This window comes from Leopardus geoffroyi, chromosome E1 (genome assembly GCF_018350155.1).
Source record: "Leopardus geoffroyi isolate Oge1 chromosome E1, O.geoffroyi_Oge1_pat1.0, whole genome shotgun sequence".
In the NCBI taxonomy this organism is placed as follows: domain Eukaryota; kingdom Metazoa; phylum Chordata; class Mammalia; order Carnivora; family Felidae; genus Leopardus; species Leopardus geoffroyi.
This window is the reverse complement of record NC_059330.1, coordinates 24,395,203-24,417,968: the sequence shown is the minus strand read 5'-3', so window position 1 is coordinate 24,417,968 and position 22,766 is coordinate 24,395,203. Positions and strand designations below refer to the sequence as shown.

General features: G+C 49.7%; 1 long non-coding RNA gene across 1 annotated transcript; it reads left to right on the top strand.

The window, feature by feature from the left end:
* The first annotated feature begins 8,153 nt into the window (after positions 1-8,153).
* LOC123603350 lies at positions 8,154-11,530 on the top strand. The gene is made up of 2 exons (XR_006714845.1): positions 8,154-9,650; positions 10,476-11,530. It is a non-coding gene; the product is annotated as an uncharacterized LOC123603350 (long non-coding RNA).
* The last annotated feature ends 11,236 nt before the right edge of the window (positions 11,531-22,766 follow it).

Sequence of the window (22,766 nt, the reverse complement as noted above, 5' to 3'; positions counted from 1 at the left end):
GGCCTGCTGTGTGTTATAGCCTTTACAAGTGCTTTCACACATGTCCTCTCCTCAATCCCTACAACGGCTGTGCAAGTCATGAACTTCAATACCACTTTACAGAGGAGAAGACCGGGGCTCTGGGAGAGAATATGTTTTGTTTTTTAATTTTAACTCATTTTTATTTTTTGAAGTCTATTTATTTATTTCGAGAGGGAGAGAGAGTGAGTGGGAGAGGGGCAGAGAGAGGGAGAGAGAGAGAATCCCAAGCAGGCTCCATGCTGTCGACGTGGAGCCCAATCTGGGGCTCGAACTCACAAACCGTGAGATCATGACCTGAGCTGAAACCAAGGGTTGGCCGCTTAACTGACTGAGCCACCCAGATGCCCCTATTTATTTATTTTTAAATTGAAGTATCATCGATACACGATATGACATTAGTTTCGGGTGTACAGCGTGGTGATTCGACATCTCTGTGTGTTATGCTGTGCTCACCAGAAGTATGTCTACCATCTGTCACTGAACAGCACTATTACAATACCATTGACTATATTCCCTGTGCAGTACCTTTCATCCCTGTGACTTATTCATTCCATAACTGGAAGCCTATAGAAAATGTGTGTTTTGACAGGGCCAGGAACTTGGTCAGAACTCTGGATTGGAGAACAAGCTCTCCTAACAGGATATGGCCATTCAGCCTGGGAACGTTCGGTTCAGTCACTGGCAGACACACACTGGTCACTGGGCTGGGCTTCCAGAGGGTCAGGGAGAAGAGATGGGCCTATCCACAGAACATGCAAGATGCAGTGTGGCCAGTGCTCAGAGAGAAAGAAAATGATGGAGCCCCAGCTCAAAGTGCTGTGGAAGCAGACATCATGACAGATGCCCTGAGGGGGACAGGGAGGACAAGACTGGCAGTGGTGGAGATTCTGGTAAGTGGCTGACACTTTGCTCAGTGCCTCATGTTTGTTATCCCACATGATGTTCATTACAATCCCATTTTACAGATGAGAAAATAAGGTTCAGAAGGCTTAGGTGAATTTTTCAAGGTCACACAGCTGGTAAAAAGCAAGGATTCAAACCCAGATTTGCTTGACCTCCCTGCCCATGCTCAGTGCTTGTTTATCACCCTTCCTGCCAAGTCTGGGAATGAGAGGGAGAAGGCAAGGTGGGGCAGGAGAGGGAACACAAAACAGGCTTGGTGAGGCATGGAGCACAGTCTCCATATATGGATGGGTCTCTTGGACATCTAATGATGCTTTGGCCACTGTTTATTATTTTAGGCTTTTGTTAAAAATACTTGCCAAGGGGCGCCTGAATGGCTCAGTCGTTTAGTGTCTGACTTCTGCTCAGGTTTCTCTCAAGGTTTGTGGGTTTGTGCCCTGCATGGGGTTCTGTGCTGATGGCTTGGAGCCTGGAGCCTGCTTTGCATTCTGTGTGTCCCCTCTCTCTCTCTGCCCCTCCCCTGCTCGTGCTCGGTCTCCCTCTCTCAAAAATAAACATTAAAAATTTTTAAATTTTTTTTAAAGAAAAAGAATACTTGCCAAAGAGGGGTTAACAAAATTGTAGCCAGGATTAGTATCAGCAGTCTGGACTTGAGACCCTTTGTAAGTGTGAGGCCCAGGCCAGAAACCCTTCCTCTTCTTCAGCTCCCTACCCCCCAGAGGCCCTGCCCCAAACAAAGTGACTGGGCCGGGGCAGGCAGGGGATAGGGCGTGCGCTGGGCACACTAGGTGGCGCTCTGATATTGGTCAATCCTCTGAGCGACTGGCAGTGCAGTGGCTGGAGGACTGGGCAGGAGAAGTCCCTCTTCCTGGACCTGACACCGGGAGCTAGGGCTGGGTAAAGAGGCCCTGGAGATGTCAGAAGCTGGGGATGGAGCGGGGGCGGCGGTCAGGAGCACTGTTCCAGTCATAGCTCCTAGTCATTCATGGGGCCCCAAACAATGGGGCTGAAAGTGGAAGGGGGGCTGTGGAGGAGGGCTTGGGGGTACAGGTAAGGGGGTGAGGGAGGAGATGCCCAGCGGTGTGTGGGTGACCCTGAGTGGTGGAGGGCATCGGGAATGCTGTCCTCTCATTGATCACTACAGCCCAGGCTTCTAAACCCAGCTGCCCCTGGAGGTGGGACTGGCCTACCTCACCTGCCCTTGGAAACCTAGGACAGGTAAGAGGCTGGGAAGGCGAGGTATGTGTAAGCCTCCAGCTACTATTGAAGGAAGCCTTGGGAGATGTTGGCAAGACACAACAGGCACAGGCCCCAAAGACCTGGATTCCTGTCCCTGTTTAGCTGTGTCCTGGCTATGTGACCATGGGCAAGTCTAAGATACCTGCCTCATTCTTTGTGACACGGGGAGAATTCTCCAAGTTGGGGGCACTTGAATGAGGTCACCCACAGAGGTGCTCAGTGCACCTAGCATGGGGCTTCTCTCTTGTCCCATCAGTTTACAGAAGTGGCATCTTGGTCTCTTCATTGCCTGCAGGCCTGGAAAATCCTCAGTGATGTTGACTGGTTAATGCCTGGGGTGAAGGCAGCTGGAGCTGCTAATGTTCCAGAGCGGGCCTTCAAAACTTCACCCTGCAGGGGACCATCCTCCAGAGACCCCTGCCCTCAGAGTTTAGCCTTTCCCCTGCTTAGAAATGTGCACCTTAGAGCTGGGCCTGACCACTCCCCTGTCTCCCCCTGTAGGACCCTCTCTGCATATCTGGGGTTCTGTGGGATCTGCAGAGAAGGGGATCCCCAGAAACTCCTGGGGGAAAGGAAGTAGAAGGGCAGACTTGCCTCCGGGCCTCTTTTCCAGTCATCTGCTTGCCTACTTCCCTCATATCTGGTATAGGTGGGGAAACTGAGGCAAGAGGGAACCATGGAGACAAATCACAAATCCCCGAATTCTGGTAGGTGTGGAAGCAAGGTGGTGAACTGACTTCCCAGCCTCCTTGGGAAACTCTGGTGGCGGGGTGCGGTGGAACTCTCAGGAAAGAGGTGTCAGATGGTTGGCTGGAGACTGAAGGAGCTGGGAGAAAAGAAGGACAGGAGCAGTCTGGGATGAGTAAGTCGAGGGTAAGGGGACAGATTTATTCAGTGGACAAACGTTCTGCAAATGTTTAGTGAGACACCTTATGTGGGCCAGGCACTCCTATAGGTGCTTAGGATTCAGGGGACCCAGAGGGACAAAGTCCCCACCCTGGGGGAGCGTCCATGGAATCAGGCTGCTTGAGGCTTGACTCCAGGTAGCTTCCCCCAACCACCTAACATCCCTGAGTCCCTATTTCATCATCTGTAAAATGGAGGTAAAATGTCTACCTCGCGGGACTATTGTGAATGTTGGATGCGTGGAAGGTGCTTAGCACCGGGGTTGGCATTTAATGACTGAACTGCTGTGGGTTTTGTCAGTGTTATGGTGGTCACTAGCTCCCGAGAGTGTGACCTTGAGTAGCTGCTCACCTTCCGTGAACCTTGGGTTCCTCATCTAAGAGAAGGGTTTATAATTTCTACCCTCCCCACCTCACAGGACCCTGTTGTGGGGCTTAAACCAATTGAGATAATGCATGGGAAAGATCCACGTAAATTGTGTGTGTATCAAAGACCTTAGCATTTGTGCTCCATCGATCCTTCAGGCTGCCCGAGCTGGGGAGCCTGTTGTGTGGTGCCCTGGCAGTTCACGTCAGGATGTTTGTTCCTAGACCTCCGGGGCTGGAACTGAGGTGCTGGTGGAAGTGTGGAGATGAGAGCCAGCCTTGAGGATTGCAGCATTTTCCCAAAGGCCTAGGGAAGTCAGTACATAAATCTCAGAGATTGAGATGGGATCAACCCTTCCCCCCACCCCAACTCCAGGCTAGAAGCTGGGCAGGGCTGTCTGCTGAAGTCAAGGGTCCTCTCTCCCCTCTGTGAGTATCCTTTTTTCTGTGAACCCTTCCCTGCCAGGCCTAATTCCTTCTGCCCAGCTACAGAACAACCCAAGGAAAAATAATACAATGGGCTTTACCCTAGAGGTTTTTGATGTCTGCCTCCCAGCATCTCATACAGAGGAGGAGAAGGTGCCTGTCACCTCCATGAGTGTTTATTAGTGCTTGGGGCTCCCTGACCCCAACTGCTCAACCAGCTGGCTGAGTGGTGGTGCTGGCCAGGGTTCAGTTTGGACTCAAACTGCAAGAGGAGACTCCCATCTGGGAGCGTTAGGATTGGGGGCAACCCTCCTCCCCTGGGAAACGAGCTGTAGGAGGCAGTGTGGTAGAATAGGAAGTGCATGGGTATTGGGGTCAGCCGGCCTGGGTTCTAGTCTCTAGTGCTGGGGGTGTCTCGGACAAGATGGGATGGTAATAGGACTCACTCTGGAGGGTGGAAACACAACTTGCATGAGATCACCTGTGCAATGTACCTTAAACTGAATTCAAGCCTTGCTGTCCAGAGGGTCACTTAACTGGAATTTGGGCAGTTTTGTGGCTTCCCAACCCCCTACCCCCACTGCTTTTCTCAGGTCATTGATTGATCCATTAAGTGAAAGGCATCACAAGGAATGAGTAAGGTACCATCCAGTTGGGAGATAGGACGTGAGCAGAAAATCCCAGAGTATACTTCCTTTCCAGGAGGACAGCAGAGAAGAAAAAGAGCTTTTCTGGCTGGGAGATACCAAGAAGGTCTCATAAAACAGGGAGTATTTCTCAGATGGCTCCAACTGCCTGACAGGTGGAGAAGAAAAGGGGTGCCTGGTAGAAGGCATGGAATGGGCAAAGGCTGGAGGTGGAAAACCTGAGGACACAGCCACAAAACTGCAAATAGATTGCTTTCCTAGAGCAAAGGGTAAGTGACATGAAACTGAAAGGGAGTTGTCCCAAATTCCTGGATTATTATCACAAAAATGTGCTATGTCAGGGAAGAGCATAGGAGGCTAAATTATTTGGATAATTACTGAAATGTTCTTTCAAATCCCTGGATCTGTTCTGCTCCCTTAAGGTGGCCCACCTCGTTTCTCCTTCCCCTCCAGAATGACAGGCTTCAAGAAATAACAGTGAAGGGAAATATCCCCCAAAGGACATCCCTTTCCCTTCTTCTTCCTCCTCTCCCTCAGCTTCCCATTGTGTCCTTGACACCATTCCCACCCCTCCAAGAAAGAAGGTTGTGTAGGAGGAACATGCAGGGGATGGTGGGGGGGTGGGGGGGCGAAGGCAGAGATAGGTGGTCTGCAAAGTGTCCTTGGATAACCAGGAGGGATGGCCTTGTGTTGGGGATGTCGGGGCCACGTTTCATGCTTGTGTCCCAGAAGGCAGATACACGTGGGGGAAGAATCCTGTTCTCTGCCAGAAATACTCATGTCGAGTGATTAACATTAAAGTGGGCTCACAACTCTTCATTCTTTCCATTATACCAAAAGAAGGGGATGGAGTTTGGGTAGCAGAGGTGGAAGAAGGAGGGGGAGAGAGGAGGGAGAGGAGGCAGAGCTGCCTGCTTTATTTTTCTTATTCCTGGAGCAGGCTGGCAGAGCCTGTCCCTAACAGACAGCAGGCAGCAGGCGAGAACACAGGCTAAATGAAAAGACAACTTGGGCCCTTTCCCTCCCTGCTTCTGGCTCACTCTCTGTCTTTCTGTCTCTCTATCTCTGATTCAGGAGACAAATCCCGGGGGACTCCTAGGGCCCGCTGTGCTTCCCGTGAGTTTCATGGGGTGGGTATGATTTTGTTTCTTCTCATTTTAGACTGAGCTTGGGCTCTCTCATGCCCAGTTACTGAGTGTGGCTTTGGTTCTCTTTGGGGCACCCGGGGTGAGTAGAGAGCCCACATTTCTCTCTCTAATTCTTCCAGAGTCCAGCTAGTGTTCGACGGGCTGCCAGTCCTCTGTGGGGAATCTTCAAAGGGCCAGGGCCCCTCCTCCCAACCATGTCCAAAAGGATCCAAATAACTTTAATTTCTACATGTTCACCTTCCTATCAGTTCTTTCTGGAGTATCATTGTCTTCAGGGGCATTTTTGTTACTGAGTAGCTGAAAGTTCCTGGGCCCTGTGACCTGATGTAGCCTTTTTGCCACAGTGGGATGAGGGCCGTTGATCTCCCTTTACAAATGGAATCACTGAGGCTCACAAACAGTGTTAACAGCCAAGTCTGGATTTGTACCCAGTTCGTCCCTTCTCTGGTGTGGGGCTCTTTCCCAGGGGCTGCATGCCCTGCCTGCCCTTCCTCTGGGTTTCTTGCTTTCCCCTAACATCCACTCACATGGACATTTTCAGGCTTCAAGTCCACTGTCTTGTGATCTTAATGGCCACATGGTGTCCCATTATGTTGCTGGACTGCCACTTTGGTCCCTCTTTCATTGTTGGGTAAGTGAGAGGCATCTAATTTCTTATATAATAAGTGCAACTACTATTCATTTTCAAATTACATCCATTGTCTTTTTCATCCCCAGTATGTTCCAGGAGTAGGTTCAGGATTGGCAGGTGGGCTCTGCCTCTCAACCAGGGTTGGGGTGGTGGTCAGTGCTTGGTATCTTGACCCGGAGTGTGATCAATGCACTTTAGGAGGGGAATGGTGTCAAGGACACAATGGGAAGCTGAAGGAGAGGAGGGAGAAGAAGGGAAAGGGATGTCTTTTGGGGGATATTTCCCTTCACTGTCATTTCTTGAAGCCTGTCATTCTGGAGGGGAAGGAAAAACGAGGTGTGCCTCCACCCAGAAGAGGTTACAACCACCACTTTAGGAGCTGGCATGCTGGTGCAGTGTATATTCTATGTGTGTTCTACCAGGTAGAGCCTAGACCCACGTCACTGATAACAGCACAGCTCAGCTCAGCTCGGCATTTCTCTGAGCCACCACCACATTAAAAACCCAAGGGCTGAAGTGATCCAGAGTATAAATCTCCCTCAAACATTGGCCAGGAAATTTAACATTAGCTGAATGGCCAATGTATCAATAGCTGGCTTAACACGGAACTACTAATGCATTTCCCAAAACAGGTAACAAGATTTAGAGACTGAACATGGTTAAAAGGGATAACCATAAAGTTCGGTCTTTAGCCATAACACATCTGTTTGGTGTAAAGCATACATTTTATGAACAGGGTGGGTAATTTGAGAAAAGGGATCAACTTTAGGAAGAGACCCTTATTTCAGTCCAGTTGAAGAGAGTCTTGTGGTTCAGGTGGCAGATGGGGATGGGAACGCATCTGGGGTGTGAGGCTCTTATGAGGTGGCAAAGGAGGGAAGCAGAGGACACTGGTCACTGTGGAAGGATGAGGAAGGGGCAGATCCTCCCAATCCAGGGGAAAGTGAAGGCACAGAGCAGGAAGGGACATGCCTGGGGTCAGGATTGGATTCCTGTGGAGTTCCAAGGATCTGAGCCAAGCTGCCTCCTGGTTTTGCAAAGCATGGATATTAATAAGGGTGATTAGTAATCATGACGTGTGAATAATAAGGGGATGGTTAATTGTCCTGGTTATGATGAACAGCAGTCACTGGGAGACGGTGGGGGAGTTGGGACCCCCCAACACACACATAGTCACATGTGAACTGTTCTTGGCTGCTGCTTATAAGTCCACAAAGCCAGCAATGTAAAGGGGTATCAGTATTTTTAAAAATGGAACCTAATAAGGCAGAATTTTAAAATTCATTTATAATTTCCTCCTATATAATATGAAAGCATATGTTCCCAGCAGAAAATTTAGAAAATATGGAAATACCAAGGAAGAAAACAAAAACCAGTATAAATACCTTGATGGATATATCTTCTTCATCTTCTGTGTGTATATAAACATAAACTATTTTTCAAAATAGAACAAAACACAATTAGGATTATATTCTGCATGGTATTTGGTAACTTGATTTTTTTTTTTTAACTTACAAACATTCATGTGTACTTCTCCATGGGATTATCTTTGAGAATATGATCTTTGTTTTATGAGGGGAACAATATTTTGGGCAAGGAGGAGCCCATTCAAAAAGAAGTGCATCTTGGGGCGCCTGGGTGGCGCAGTCGGTTGGGCGTCCGACTTCAGCCAGGTCACGATCTCGCGGTCCGTGAGTTCGAGCCCCGCGTCGGGCTCTGGGCTGATGGCTCAGAGCCTGGAGCCTGTTTCCGATTCTGTGTCTCCCTCTCTCTCTGCCCCTCCCCCGTTCATGCTCTGTCTCTAACTGTCCCAAAAATAAATAAACGTTGAAAAAAAAAAAATTAAAAAAAAAAAAAAAAAAAAAAGAAGTGCATCCTTTCCTGTCTCCTCTGGGTGGAGAGGCGGGGATCATCTTTAGGACTATGGGAGGGAAGTACCATGGGGCAGGCTAGCTCAGTGGACCCCTGTGGATCAGGAAATGGGCAAGGAAGGGGCAGTGCAGTGTCAGACCCTGAGCATGGAGGAGGAAAGTACCTTCTGAAAACATACAGTTTTTTTTTTCATACTCAGTTGAAAATAGACAGTAGCCAGATCCTTCATTGGGCAGAACTAGGGCCCAGTGCCAATGTTAGTACATGGTCTTGCAGAAATCCTGAGCCTCAGTTTTTCCATCTGAATGTAGAAGAAACAGTGCCTACCTCTGGCCCACCTCCTGGAGGTCTTTCATCAAGGACTGAAACAAGACTCCCCTTAAGAATTTGAAGATCATTGAGCCTGGAGCTCCCATGAAAGGAAAAGAAAGCCAATCTCTGGGTTCTAGGGAGGGGACATCTGCGAGAAGGTGCATCCTCTTTAGGGGGCTGACTTTCCTCATGTAGGTTGTGGAGCTGCACTTGGCAGGGTCTGGTATCCTTCCAGTTCCTTCCAGTTCTGAGCTCCAACTTCCTCTAATAAGCCACATTGGGCCTTGCTATAGGGAGCTTCCAGACACCTGGCTTGTTCCAGGGTGAGGGAGGATCAATAATGCTGCTGCTTCAGGGGTCCTGTTCTTGAGAAGAAGCTTACAGGTGGAGCCACAGACTGTCTGTCCCATGGTTGGACCACTGTGGAAAGAGCATTTTCTGGTTTAACCGAAATGAGGGATTGTTATTTCACCCTTCCTAAAAATGGGAAAGCGCATGACAATGATCGTTGGCCTGACCTCAAGGGATTTCCCACTGACACCATTCTGCTCAGCTCCACAGAACTCTGAGGCATCTACCTCTACCTCTGCATTGCTTGGCACCCACCTCCCTAGCATTTGTGGACTGAATGAGAGGGACGCCATAGGACCACTCCTATACATACTTGGCACTTTGTTATTATTCCTATGCAATTGTCATTCATTATTCATCCACCTTATGAATGAGATTTATCCACTATCTATTTCATGAATAGCATTCCCACTACCTGCTGGCTCTGTGGCCACCCACAAGGTGCTTCACCTCTTAGTCCTCAATGTCCTCATCTGTAAAATGAGGCTACTATAATGGTACCTATCTTGTAATATTGATGGCAGGAATAAAATGAAATAGTAAATGTATATCATCATCACTGCTACTTCTGTCCTGTGTCAGGCACTGTGGATAAAGAGGTGACTAAGATGCTGGCTCAGTTGGTAGAGCATGCGACTCTCGATCCCTGGGTTGTGAGTTCAAGCCCTACGTTGGGTGTAAAAGATTACTTTAAGAAAGAATCTCAGAGAGAGAGAGAGAGACAGATGACTAAGAGGCCTAAAACACCAATCCTGCTCTCAGGGAGCACAAAATCAGCTGCAGAAGAGCCCTCAGGTCTGGGAACACAAAGAAGAGTGCCTCCTTCCAGGTGAGTAGGATTTTGACAGGCAGCCCCCATCCCCACCCTGTGCTTGCTCCCAGCTATGGCTCCCCAGGACCCCACCCAGTGTGCAGTTTTCTCCAGTCTTTAAAAAGCTAAGCCAGCCCCTCCCCCAGTTCCCCTCTGCTGGCAGCAGCGTGGAGGCTGTTTGGAGAGGTGACAAAAAATTAAAATTAAAGCTAAATTAAAAAGAAGATTCCCATTTCCTCTCCCCATCGCACTTTCCACCTTAATTTTATCGCATCTTCCTTCTCGTTTTATTGACTTTTAGAAGCATTGCCACAAGATTTAGTGTGGAGCAGGAGGGGAGGTAATAAATGTGTACTTCTCTAGCCTCCAATTAATGCTGCCAGGGGGTGGGGCCTGGGGGAGAAGAAGGGGGCTGCCTCTGGGTGTGAAGCCCCTAGGGACAAGGAAAATCCAAGACCACAGAGGTAGGGGAGAAACACCCCCCTAAGGTGGGGGCAGTTGTTGCTTTGGGCTTTTGTCCCCTCCCTGGGCCCGTTTCCTGGTGACCTAGAGAATCAGTCCGAACTGTTCTAATCCGTGCAGGAAACAGAAATCAGAATTTACAGCCTCCCTGGGCTGGCTTTACAAACAACTCCAGAAGTCTCCCCTCCCTCAAACTCCACCCATATTTCCTAGGACGAAGATTCCCCACCCACCAAACAGATCTTTATTTAATTTTATTTCATGCTCTGTTGCTGCAAGGCAGTTTTTCCTCTCCTTTCTCCACCCTCCCTCTTTTCTTCCTCTATTTTTTTTGCTGCCCCCCCCCCCCAATCACTAATATCATTTTTCACCCACCCACAGCGACGCTGCGTATTTTCTTCTGACCTTAATGGCCCCGGTTTCCCCTCAGTATTTAAGCGGAACAAGACAGAGGTAAGTGGCAAATAAACAGTGGTTCCTATTTACGCTGGCAATTTCTGTTGATCGTGGAGAGGCTGCCTGGAAATTAACTCTGCGGCTGTCTGCTGCGGAGGAATGTCTGCCACGCACTGAGGGCCACCGGCTCACTGCCGCCCATTACAGCCCCTCCCGGTTATCCGCCTGGGTTACAATGGAGTGGGTGGGTGGGTGTGGTCAGCTGGTGCCCCAAGGTGTTCCTTCTTTCTTTTTTTTTTTTTTAAACAGGCCCCTTCACCTTCTTGGCCTTGGCCTTTAGCCACTAGAGACCCGTGGTTGTCCCCGTGTGGTCTTGGCCAGCAGTGTCAGCGTCCTTCACCAGGGAACTTGGTAGAAATTCAAATTCTCCAACCATCATGTCCCAGAAAACTCTGGGGGTAGGATCCAGCAATCTGTTATTTTTTTTTTTTTTTAACTTATTGAGGTATAATTCACATACCATAAAGTTTACCTGTTTTAAGCATACTGTTCGATGACTTTTTAATAAGTTTATTGAGTTAGGCAACAATCCTCTGAACCCAGTTGTAGAACATTTCTATAACCCCACTAAAATCCCTAGTGTCTGTTTACAGTTAATCCCTTACCCACCCCAGCCCTAGGCAACCACTAATCTACTTTGTGTCTCCATAGATTTGTTCTGGAGGATCTTTTGAATCTGGCTTCTTTTACTTAGCATAATGTTTTGTTAATTGTTAACAGCTTTATTGAGATATAATCCACATTACCATACAACTCATCCATTTAAAGTGTACAATTCAATGGCTTTTTAGTACATTCACAGTTGTGCAACCATCACCGCTATCAATTTTAGAACATTTTCGTTACCCCAAAAAGAAGCCCCATACTCCTTAGTTGTCACCTCCAAATCCCCCCATCCCTTCACCCAAGGCAATCGGTAATCTACTTTCTGTTTCTAATACATTTGTCTATTTTATATAAATAGAATCATATAAAACGTGGCCCTTTGTGACTGGCTTCTTTTACCTAGCATAATGTTTTCAAGGTTCATCCACATTGTAGCAGGTGCCAGTACCTTTGTCCTTTTTATTGCAAATAGCATTCCAAAGCATGAATAGGCCACATTTTGTTTATCCATTCACCACTTCATGGACTTTTGGGTTGTTTCCAGTTTTTGGCTCTCATAACAATGCTGTGAAAATTCAGTACATAAAATCCAGTACGCGTGAACATAAGAAATCTGTATTTTAATCTGATATTGCTGAACTTGAGAACCACTGCTCTAGGCCTCATCCCCCATCTCCCTTCTAGATCTTTCCTTAACTCTCCCATCTTCCAACATCAAGTGCCCTCCTTCCAGTGGTTTCCTTCTTTCATCCCCTGAACAAACATTCATATAGCACTTACTGTGTGCCCGGTTTAGGTTAGGGTGGGCTGGTGGCTAAAGGAGCAGAGAGTATTGGTCATTCCCAACTTCCTGAAGAGCAGGCTTGGGACTCCTGGGCAGTCACTTAGTGAGAAGCCCCTCCAGCACCCCAGCTGTGTCCATCCACCCCTATCCCTTTCACAGCTCCTCAGATAAGTCAAGCAGGCCTACAGAACCCGTGACTGTGGAGTGTCACACATGCAGGCTCATCTACTGGCAGAAGTGACTGTGTATATTTCCTTAACCTCTGCTGCCTCAGTGTTCTCAGCTGGTAAAGTGGGTGTGCTAGTGCTGACCGGCAGGAATGCCTGGGTCATCACGGATTCGTGTGCAGATTCTGACTACTGTTCCGGACCCTCAACCCCACTTTTCCACTGAAAGTAGGTCACTGGGTCGACTTCAAACTCCTCCCGTTCCTACGTCCTGCCTTGTCACCTACTCCTAGTTCTTGAGCCCCCCCCCCTCCCCCCAGCCTTCCTTCCCCGGAGCACACTGCCACCTCCTCCCCTCTCCCTACCGCAGCCCCCTCCAGTACTGCCCTGTTCCCCGCCACTGCGCCAGAAGGCTCCAGGCTCTCCTTCCCCCTCTCACCAGGAGTGAAGCCCTGCCTGGGCGCCTGAGGCCTTGAGCTACCTTCAGAAACCTTTGAAAACGCAAGGTCTTTTGGAGCCACCGGGTCCAATCCAGACCATGCCCGCGCGGAATGCTTCTCAGCCTGGGGGTGGGGTGGGGGGGTGGCTTGTGTACCTCCACTCCCCGGTGTTTCGGGAGCCCCTGCTCGATGCCCCGAAGCCCGCCCCGAATGTGAGGGTGTCCCGTTCTCTCTGCCAGGTGTGAAAGCAGCCCGCGGGCCGCCCACTGGGGACGGCGTCTCCATCAACCCGCTCCGCTACCTGGGGGCCTTCGCTCTCGCCCCGAGCCCCTCGGTCTTGGTTTCTCCCCTTCTTCGACCCCTCTCGGGGAACGCTCCTTTTCCTTCCAGGCACTCCCGGGCGGCGAGCGGAGCGCGCGCGGCCGCACCTCCCGCCCGGCGGTAAAGCTCCTCATTAGCGTGTTTGTTTTTATTGGACGCACAATCGCAGTAATGGGCGCCGGGCGCGCTCTCTAATTACAGCTATGAATATTCATAGCGGGGGGGGTTGCTCCGGGCAGGGGGAAGCCGGGGCGGGGGCCGGGGGTGGGCCGCGCACCAGGCCTGGGCGCCTGGAGAGGCGGGTGGGGTCGGGTGGGGGGGAGGCGTTGGTCTCTGGGGGCCCGGAGCGCCGCGCTGGGTTCCGCGCAGGGTGGGTGGGATCACCGCCCCGGCCTGGGTCAGGCGTTCCCCGGAGCCCTCCAACCAAAGCGCCAGCTTCCTCCCGCGCTCTTTTTTTTTTTTTTTTTCTTTTAATTTTTCATTTCCTTTCACCTTGGCTGCTTGGCATGGGTGATTTGGGATCTAGAGATGGTCCCACCGCACAGTGCGAACTCCAGCGCTTCCTACTTCCCTGGCCTCCGCCTTGGTCTTCTTGGAGGGCTCTCTCATTTTGGCTGGGCTCGGTAAAGGGGAGCGGGTGCCTTGTGAGTTAAGAGATTTAGTCACTTGTGGAATGACTTTATTTTATAGCGACTTCCTCCCCGACTGAGTGATGTTGCATGCATTGGTTGTATTTATAACTTAATAGCTTTTCTCAATTTTATTATACTTTTTATGATACTTGTGGCTTTATGGGACTTCATAATTTTTCTCAGATTCATTAAATTCAGCTGAGGGTGGAGCTAATGACAGGATCAGGTACCGGATTACAAGATGGCAGGCTAGCAGGTAGGGTGCCGCCCTCCCCAGGCATTGGGCCTTTGACTGGTGGTGGTGATGGTGATGGGTCTCTGAGGTGATCTTGGCTTCGTTTTCTCATGTGGGGCCTGGGGGTTCAAAGAGAGCCTGCCTGACAGAACCCTGTCCAGAGTTATCCCACCTTTGCTCATGGACTGCATCTGACTTGGGTCCTCTCATTCTCTCCAACAGAAATTCCCACAGCCAGAGACACTTCCAGCCCAGATGGCCAAACTTCCCATTTTACAAATGGGAAAACTGAGGCTTGGAGAGAGGCTGTTACAGAAGTAGGAACAGCAGACCCATGTCTCCTTAACTCCCAGCCCAGGCCTCTTTCTCCTGGTCTCTGCTGATTCAGCAGTGGCTTCAAATACTTTAGCTTAGCCCCCAATTTCCCTCCTCCCCCCAAATTGCATGTCCTGTTAAGAGCTTCAGAGAGAGAGTACATTCATAATAGTTAACCATATGGAGCACATGCCTTATGTCCTTCAATTTTCACAGCAGTCCTGCTAGAGTAGCTACTAGTATTTATTTCCATTTTACAGATGAGGCAGCAGAGGCACAATGAAATTAGAGCATTTGCTCAAGGCAATGCTGAGGTAAAGAGGGTCAAGTCTTCTGTACTTGGCAGTGACCACATCTATTCAGTCAAAGCTCAGATTATTTGCAAATTTTCCGGATGACTTTTCTCTCCAGGAAATCTCTTTTTGTTAGGAGGAGGTGGGTAGAAAGAGCAAATAGTCTGGAGGACAATCAGAGTGAGAGCTCTTAATTCCTGAGCTGTGATCTTGGTTGAGGAAGAGGTGGGTCAACTGTGGGTGGAAATGATGGTGGGTGGCAGTGCCATAGACTCTGTCTCTGTCACCCTGGGAAACCTCTGGCATCTAGGAGGGTAGCAGCTCCTCTTACATGGATGACTTTAATTGAGTTCTAGTCCCCTGTCCTACTCAGAGTCTCCCAGGGGCCTGTAAGCCTCTTCTAATTCTGAGGCTCCAATGCATTTAAAAATGAAGAAATACCAAACATGGTTGCAAAAGTGTCATCTGATTTACATTCCACAAGTTAACACTTTTAACTCACAAAAAGGCGATGCATGTAAGTGTGCCTCTCACAAAGTCATTTCATGACTGAGAAAATTATGAAGATAAGATAAGCTCCATGACAGCAGGCTTTCTGTGCCCTGGTTTGTTCCCGGCCCTAGCTCCAGCACGTCGAGCAGTATATGGCACACAGTAAGAGCTCCAGCGTCTTTGCTGCTCTTCTAATGCATGAATGGTGCACTCCTGGCAGTGCAGTCCAGGTGAGACTCCAGGTTAACACTGGAAGAGAAACACCGTCTTCTTTCAGCTCTGCTGGGGAGTCCCTGTGGCTGTCAACATAACCCCATTTGGAGATCATGACAAAGGTGTGAGTTGAGACCTTCGGTGGCTATGGGACCAGAGCACAGTGGCCATCCTGCTCTGTTCCCTCCCCGCCTCTTGCCCCTCATCGGCTTTAGTGCTGCCACACTGCTTTCCTTCCCTGCTCTTCTCAGGATCTGCCTCCCTCAGGGAGTCTTCCTGGGCTGACCTTGCCAACCCATTTCCTCATGGTCGGGTTGCTCAGACCATCTCAGTCAGAGGCTCTGGACCCTTGAACTATGGACCTTGGTGGGGGAAGGAGCCCTGGAGTTCTTGCAAAGGGGTCTGCTGATTTCCATTTGTGCCTACTATTGCTGCCAACAGAGATTCTCTCTTGTTTATGTCTGTGTTTTAACTTTTTTCCCCAAGAATGTGGTGATGAGTATAATTAAAATTCCTTTAAAAGTGTGCCCGGATGGGGGCGCCAGGATGGCTTAGTCGGTTAAGCATCCAACTGTTGATTTTGGATCAGGTCATGATCTCACGGTTCATAGATTCAAGTTCATTGGGCTCTGCACTGACAGCACGGAATCTGCTTGGGATTCTCTTTCTCTCTCTTTTTGCCCCTCCCCCACTCACACTCTATCTCTCTCTCTCTCAAAACAAAAAAAATAAACATTAAAAAAAAGTGTGCCTGTATTTATTATAGCTTTGGGCCATTAGGCACTTCTTCAACTTACGGTATTTAGAGGTAGAGCCACTAGTGTGCTTGTGAGTGCATGGCTGGTGGGGTGATGAGTAACTTTTGGATGCTAAGAAGATCGTAGGAATCTGGAGAAGTGGACAGTCCTGTTTCAGAGGATGCTATCTTGTTCTGTTCACAACCCGTCTGGTTCACCCCTCATGGGGCATGGCCATGTTGTGATGTGCATATACTTAGAAAGTGTGTTCAGTTTCTTGGATGAAACTGGCAGGAATAAGCCCCTGGGGAGGGCAGTGGTAGAAAGGGTGTGGAGTCAGGGGGCCTGGGTTTGTATCCTTGCTCTACCTGTTAACTAGTGAGTCATCTTGAGCCAAATCACAGCCTCTCCAAGCTTTGGTTTCCTCATGTAAAATGAGTGGAAGAAAACCCAGCTCACTCAAGGGGTGGTGATGACCAGGAAAAATCTTATAAATTATAAAGTGCCAAATTAGCTATCATGTGGTAACCATCACCCTTTGAATTCTTTACATGCATGCCAGGGGCACTCCGCAAGTCTGCTGGATGAAATAAGAGACACAGAACAACCAGCCAAATGGAAAATGAACTGGAGTCTGTCCCTCCCCACCCCCCGCCCACCCCAGCTCCCACCTTGAAGCTCCCGTGGCTTGAGCGAGAGCTGTGCCCCAAGCCCAATCCTGCTCGGTGCCTCCATTACAGACCTCGGGTACATGGCCCTCAAGATGCATTTGTAATTTTTATTGTTATATCTTTTAATTTTATTTTGCTCTCCCTGCTGTCTTGAGCAGGGGAGATAGGGAGCTGGTATTTATGGCTGCTCCCGCGACCTACCTCTTAGAATGTATGTATCAGTTAATTTAATCTCCCCTAGTCTTATTTAAACTGTTTTCCTGATTCACTCTCTTCATTCTCCATCCACAACCCCTCCTCCCCTCTCATCCCAGCCTCTTTGCTGTGGCTGTTTCTGGGCTCTGTCCCTTTCCCCCTCCTCTTCCCCCTTCCCCTTCCCCCTCCCCCTTCTCCTCCTCCCCTCTCTCCCCCTCCCCTTCTCCCCCTCCCCTCCCCCTCCCCCTTCTCCTCCCCCTCCTCCTCCTCCCCTTTCCCTTCCCCTTCTCCTCCTCCCCCTCCCCTTCCCCTTCTCCTCCTCCTCCTCCTCCTCCTCCTCCTCCTCCTCTCCTTCCCCTCCCCTCCCCTGCCTTTCTCCCATTGCATCCTTCTCTTCTCTCTCCTGCCTTGTCTCTGGCCTGGGCCTTTCCAGCCCTGGGTTCTGGAGGATGAAGAGGCCTCCTACACTGAGGTTGCTACAGTATTTTTCTGGTTTTTCTGTCTCGGTCTCTCCCTCTCTCTCTCTCTGCCCCGGTGCCTGATTGACATTTACAAATTACCCAGCTGAAAGTGTTCAATCCCTGACCCGCCTGTTTCTGTTCAGCAATGAGTGAGATTTGCAAGCATTTTGTCATATAATTACTGCAAATCCCTTGAAAATTTCCACAACAAGACCAGATGAATGGTAATTTGGGGGCCTCCAGCCCCCAGTCGCCTTGCCAGACCACAACGGTCTGAGGCCAGAAATGCAAACCAGCCCGTCTGTGTGTGTGTGTGTGTGTGTGTGTGTAAGTATGTATGTATTGGGGGGGCTTGGGGGGGCTTACTGGTCATTTTGTTTATTTCCCCTAGAGATTACTGGGAAAAAACTTGAACGGTGCAGACATACACACTTCTCCACTTTCCTCCTTGTGGTGTACATGCTGTAAAATATTTGGATTGGGAGATTTATTTGCTTTACACGGGTGTATTTGTGCTGATTTTATTGTATTGACTGGGTGCATTTTTTCTGCGTTCCACTACAGTTTTATTGTGTGCCAGTCTCAGGCATACATCACCTGCATTGTTTTCTGCAAAAATTACACCCCGTTTCACTGTGTCTTGATAGGACTTACTACATTAGTACCTAAGTGGGGAGATTTGCTGTTGCCATAGCTGTCTCACTGCCTCCTCCCCCCTTCATCTGGACAGCACCAGGCACTTCGGGCCAGAGACTTAGGCACCTGGGTTTCTGTGGCCACCCTTGTGGCCCTTGGACCTAGGGAGAGGGCTGGGCGATGGAGGAGGTGATTGAATTGGCCAGAGGGTTATGTGGTCATGGGATATAGGGTGGTAGAAACCACACTGGGCAGTAGGATGAAGAGGGGATGAGGTCCTCAAAGAGGAGGGCCCTCTTAATTTGTCTGCTTTTTGCCAGCATTTGCTGGATTCATCTGTGGAGAGCATTCATGGGCCTTACATGGTATTTCCTGGGGATTAATGAGCGAAATGGAGACCACGAGTTTCACACTTAACATAGGCTGGGGTTTGGCTGATATCTTTTGGAATAGTTGTTCTCCCTATTTTACAGATGGGGAAACAGTAGCATGGAGAGACATGGTCACTTGCCCTAGATCACACACTTAGCGAATGGTGCGTGGAGATTGGAGCCCATGACTGCTTGACGCCAGGGTCTGCTTCTTACCCCTCGGGGAAGCCAGGAGGAAGAAGGCATGTACTTGGGATGGTGATTTAAAGCAGGGATGCTTCAGGCTGGAAAGGGTCTTACAAACCATCTAAGCTACCTCCTTGAAAGATGGGGAAACTGAGGCCTGGGGAGGTCACCAACTTTCCCAAAGCCAAGCAGTCTGTTGGTGATTAAATGGAGGAGCCTTATTTTCCTTCTTCTCCTGGGACTGTTTATAGGTCTGGGGTCTGACTTTTGGGTGTCTGGCCTGCCTGGCCCCTCCATGGTCTGAGTGTGAGTGTGTGTGTGTGTGTGTGTGTGTGTGTGCATGTCAGGCAGAGGGCAGGAGGAGCATGCTACGGTCTGATTCAGTAGGTGAGATGGGTCACTGAGGTGGACCTAGGCCCCCTGCTATTCCCCAGCATGGTAGTGGACTTGACCCGTAGCCTCTCCTCTTGGTTCCTCTACTCCGTTCCTGAAGCCACCTCCTCTGTGACAGTGTTTTAGGGGTGCTCATGGATAGATTTGGGTCGGACTTGTTCTAGAATTTTCACAGATGTCTTCTCATTTATACCCTCTAATCTTGGTGGTCAGTAAGTACAAAGGAAATGCAAAGGATTGATTTCAAAATCTCAGCCCCTCCTCCCACCCCATACCACTTAAAAAAAAACACAAAGATTATACAATCAAATTAAATTTTTTTTCAACGTTTTTATTTTATTTATTTTTGGGACAGAGAGAGACAGAGTATGAACGGGGGAGGGGCAGAGAGAGAGGGAGACACAGAATCAGAAACAGGCTCCAGGCTCTGAGCCATCAGCCCAGAGCCTGACGCGGGGCTCGAACTCACGGACCGCGAGATCGTGACCTGGCTGAAGTTGGACGCTTAACCGACTGCGCCACCCAGGCGCCCCTATACAATCAAATTAAAAGAAAATATGTCTTCTAATAAACTGTATTTCCTCATGGTAAAGTCCCATTTTTGAGGCAAGGTTGTAATATCATATCTAGAAATGTTTTCCTTTGGGTATGAGCCGTCTCTTCCAATTAATTGTTTCCACCATTATATCAGGAGCTTGTAAGAACAGCTTCACCTCCAGGAGGGTCCTTTGGAAGGAAGCTGCTGAATGGCAGAGGTTGGGGCTTGTCTGAGGGTAGGGGTCTGGCTCTGGGGACAGCCCTTAGAGATGCTCTTGACACAGGGACCCCTGCAGGTGAGGCTATGGAGGCCTCTGCTCCTCAACCCGTAGGCAGTGGCACATGCCCTGCCCTCCTGCACATATGCCCATGCATGTGACCTAGCCCCATATGCCTAGACATGCTCATACCCACAAACATCACAAACATGTAGGCAGACGAATGCCAGTTTTAGGTACTGACTCAATTATGTGAACAAATGCATGCAGACTCTTGCACGTAGTGGGCACTGCTTGCACATGTGGGTGTATATGTGTGTGTGTGTGTATACACATATAAGATATATATCTTTCCATCAAGTTGAAGTCAGCCCATGACTTTGGAGTCAAGAGACCAGGTTCTAGCTTTCTTCTATCAGCTGTGACTCTCTGTGACTTAATGCAATTCCTTTTCCTCTCTGGGCTCAGTTCTCTCTCAGTAGAGAATTTACTAGTCCCAACTCCCTGTGAACCCTCCTCTCTTCTGGGTTGTTTGCTTATCTCTTGCTCAGGGTTTCTCAGAAGGAGGCAGGGGGTGTCTCTTCCCCTTCCTGACCTCAAGCCCCTGCTCTGTCTTGTGGCCCTCAAGGTCTCTATACTTCCTCTGACCACTCTGTGTCCCAAAGGCCTTTCCTCCCAATGCCAAGAACTCCATGGTGTCGAAAGGAGAGCCCAGGGCAGGCCATGAGCATGGGGAAGTAGGCAGCAGGTGAACTGACCATGACTCTTCCTTCTTCTCAATAGCTGCCAAGGACATGATCAGACAGACCTGAAATTTGAGTTTGGCTGGGTAGCTGTAAGGGGTCTCCTGGGTGTCCCCACTCCAGTCCTGAACCTCCTTTCTCTGTGGATCTCCATACAGAAGAATGGTAAATATGGCTCATCCCATCAACTTGGAGCAGAATCAGCAAAAACCCCAGAGGTGGCAGAAAAACAGACACAGGACAGAGGCCTGAGGCTCTGGAGGAGGCAGGGCCAGTCGGGACTGTTGGGATTCTCAGCCCAAGGGTTACTTGTGCTTCCCCCAGGGGGAGGTTCTTGCTCAGTTTCTCTTGACAATGCCAGGAATGGAAGTATGGAAGTTTTGAGGGGCAGGTATTGGCATTTGTGTACTAGATGGATTTATACAGCATCTCCTTCTTTACTCCCCCTAAATAACACCCTCAATGGTGTGGGGGAGGAAGGGGGAGAACAGGGTGGTAACCAGGGGCAACCCTCCTCTCCCTCCCTCATCCTGAGCTAGTGCCCCTGAAGAGCTCTCCAGGGCCAGCGAATCACCCACATAATTATCCCTGGAGGTAATGGGCTTGGAGAGGTGGGGGTGGTGGGGGCGGGCTAGGGTGGGAGGGAGCTCAGGATGAGGGGTTTGTTGAGGCTGAGGGAGCAGAGCGATCTCCCCCTCCATGGGAGGTGGACAGGGACAGGATATGGGTGTTGGGCAGGTGTGGATCCCAGCTGCTAACCTCTCCATCCCCTACTCCATGTCTGCTTTTCCCATAAGAATCAGATTTGAGGGCCAAGTTTGTTTTGTTGTCTAGTTTGAAGCCTGGTGTGTGTGTGTGTGTGTGTGTGTGTGTGAGAGAGAGAGAGAGAGAGAGAGAGGGAACAAAATAGAGGGTTGGGCCAAAATCAGCTACAAACATTTCAGGTTCTGCTTCTCTTGTTCAAACAGAAGTTCTTTCCTTGGAGAAAGTGTTGAGAGGGGGCAGTGTGAGGTCAGACTCATTCCCTTCCTGGATTTAGGAGGAAAACTATAATCAAGGCTTACAGCTTGTCACCCTCACCCCCATGACACATTTCTGTTTAGAGCTTAGAGGGTGTGTGTGTGTGTGTATTTGTGTGAGACAGACAGACACACAAAGAGAGACAGACAGGTAGTGAAGGGTTAAACTGAACAGGGCTTTCCAGGGTGGTGTAGAGGGGGTGATCTTTGAGGATAGAGCTAACTTCTGAGCACAGGCCCCAGATTACAAGGCGAGACTGAGACTGGGGAGCTGGGTCCAATGGCTGGTCTGTCAGCGTCTGGATGCTTCTCTGCCTCCCGCCAACCCATCCCAGCTCCAGCACAAATTTGCATTTAAATAGAGATTTTTTTTTTTTTTTTTTTTAATGAGAAGGACCCAAGGGAGCCCCCAGACTATTAAGTTTTCTTCTGGGGGCTGTGTGGAGCCTTCTTCATTTGCCCCTCCACCCCAGTCTCCCACCCCTCCTCCCTGAACTGTCATATTATTGTGTGGCCATATATTCTGAGGGCCAGATGAGGCCCTGGCTCTGACAATCTAAGGGCACTTGTGGGGACAATGGGGCCGGTGCTCTTGGGAAGATAGAGAATGCATAGTGCTCGACCCCGATACCCCTTCCTCTTTGTCTGCTGAGGCCTGAGCACCCCATCCTTTAATCTTTCTCTACTGGCCCTGGGGGGTGGAGGGGTCTGGACTGGGGGTCCTGCCACTGGTTCTGGGCTGTAGGTGGTGGTGGCAGAATCCATGTTGCCATCATAATGGGCAAGGTACATTAATTAGGAGGCCGGAGACCTGGTTTGAGTCCTGGCTCTGCCATTTCCATGCTGTGTAACCTTGTGTAAGTCACTCAACCTCTCTGAGCCTCAGTTTCCTCATCTTTAGAATGGGGATAATAATAGAAGCATCCTTAGGGGTGAATGTGCGGTTGGATGAGCTAATGTGGTAACTGGTTCAGCCTGGTGCCTAGCACAGAGCGTGCCTCGGATGATCAGATTGAAGGCATTGGCTGGAGTGAGATTTCAAGGAACAAGTCTGACGCTGTACAGAAAGAGCAGGATTTGAAGTCGAGAGACCAGGGTTTCTTTTCCTGCAGCTCTAGTTATAAACTGTGAAGCTTTCCCTGCTATGGTTGAGATTTCCTCATCGGTAAATTGGAGATTCTGAGTTAAAACTCACCTGAAAGGGTTCTTGTGAATGTCAGGAGATAGGTACTGCCAGGGCTCAGAGCCCTAGGCACCCAGTAGGTTCCTAGTAACAGTTACCTCTCCTCCACTTTCCCTTCCACAGGGTGGGCAAGATAGAAAGGTGTTCCAGGCCCTTGGGAAATGTTTGGGAGGATTGGGGCCAGGGCAGGCCCTCAGACATCTGAACCTCAAGGCAAGAGGCTGTGGGTGCCCCCTAGAGCTTGGGGCTCAAAAGCCCCAGATGAGCCCTAGATGTTCCTCCCAGGGACAGCCCCTGTTGGGTGGTGACATGGCTTTGTGTGTTTAGGGGGGTCATGGGAAATGAGGAACTTGGGAGGGAAATCGAGG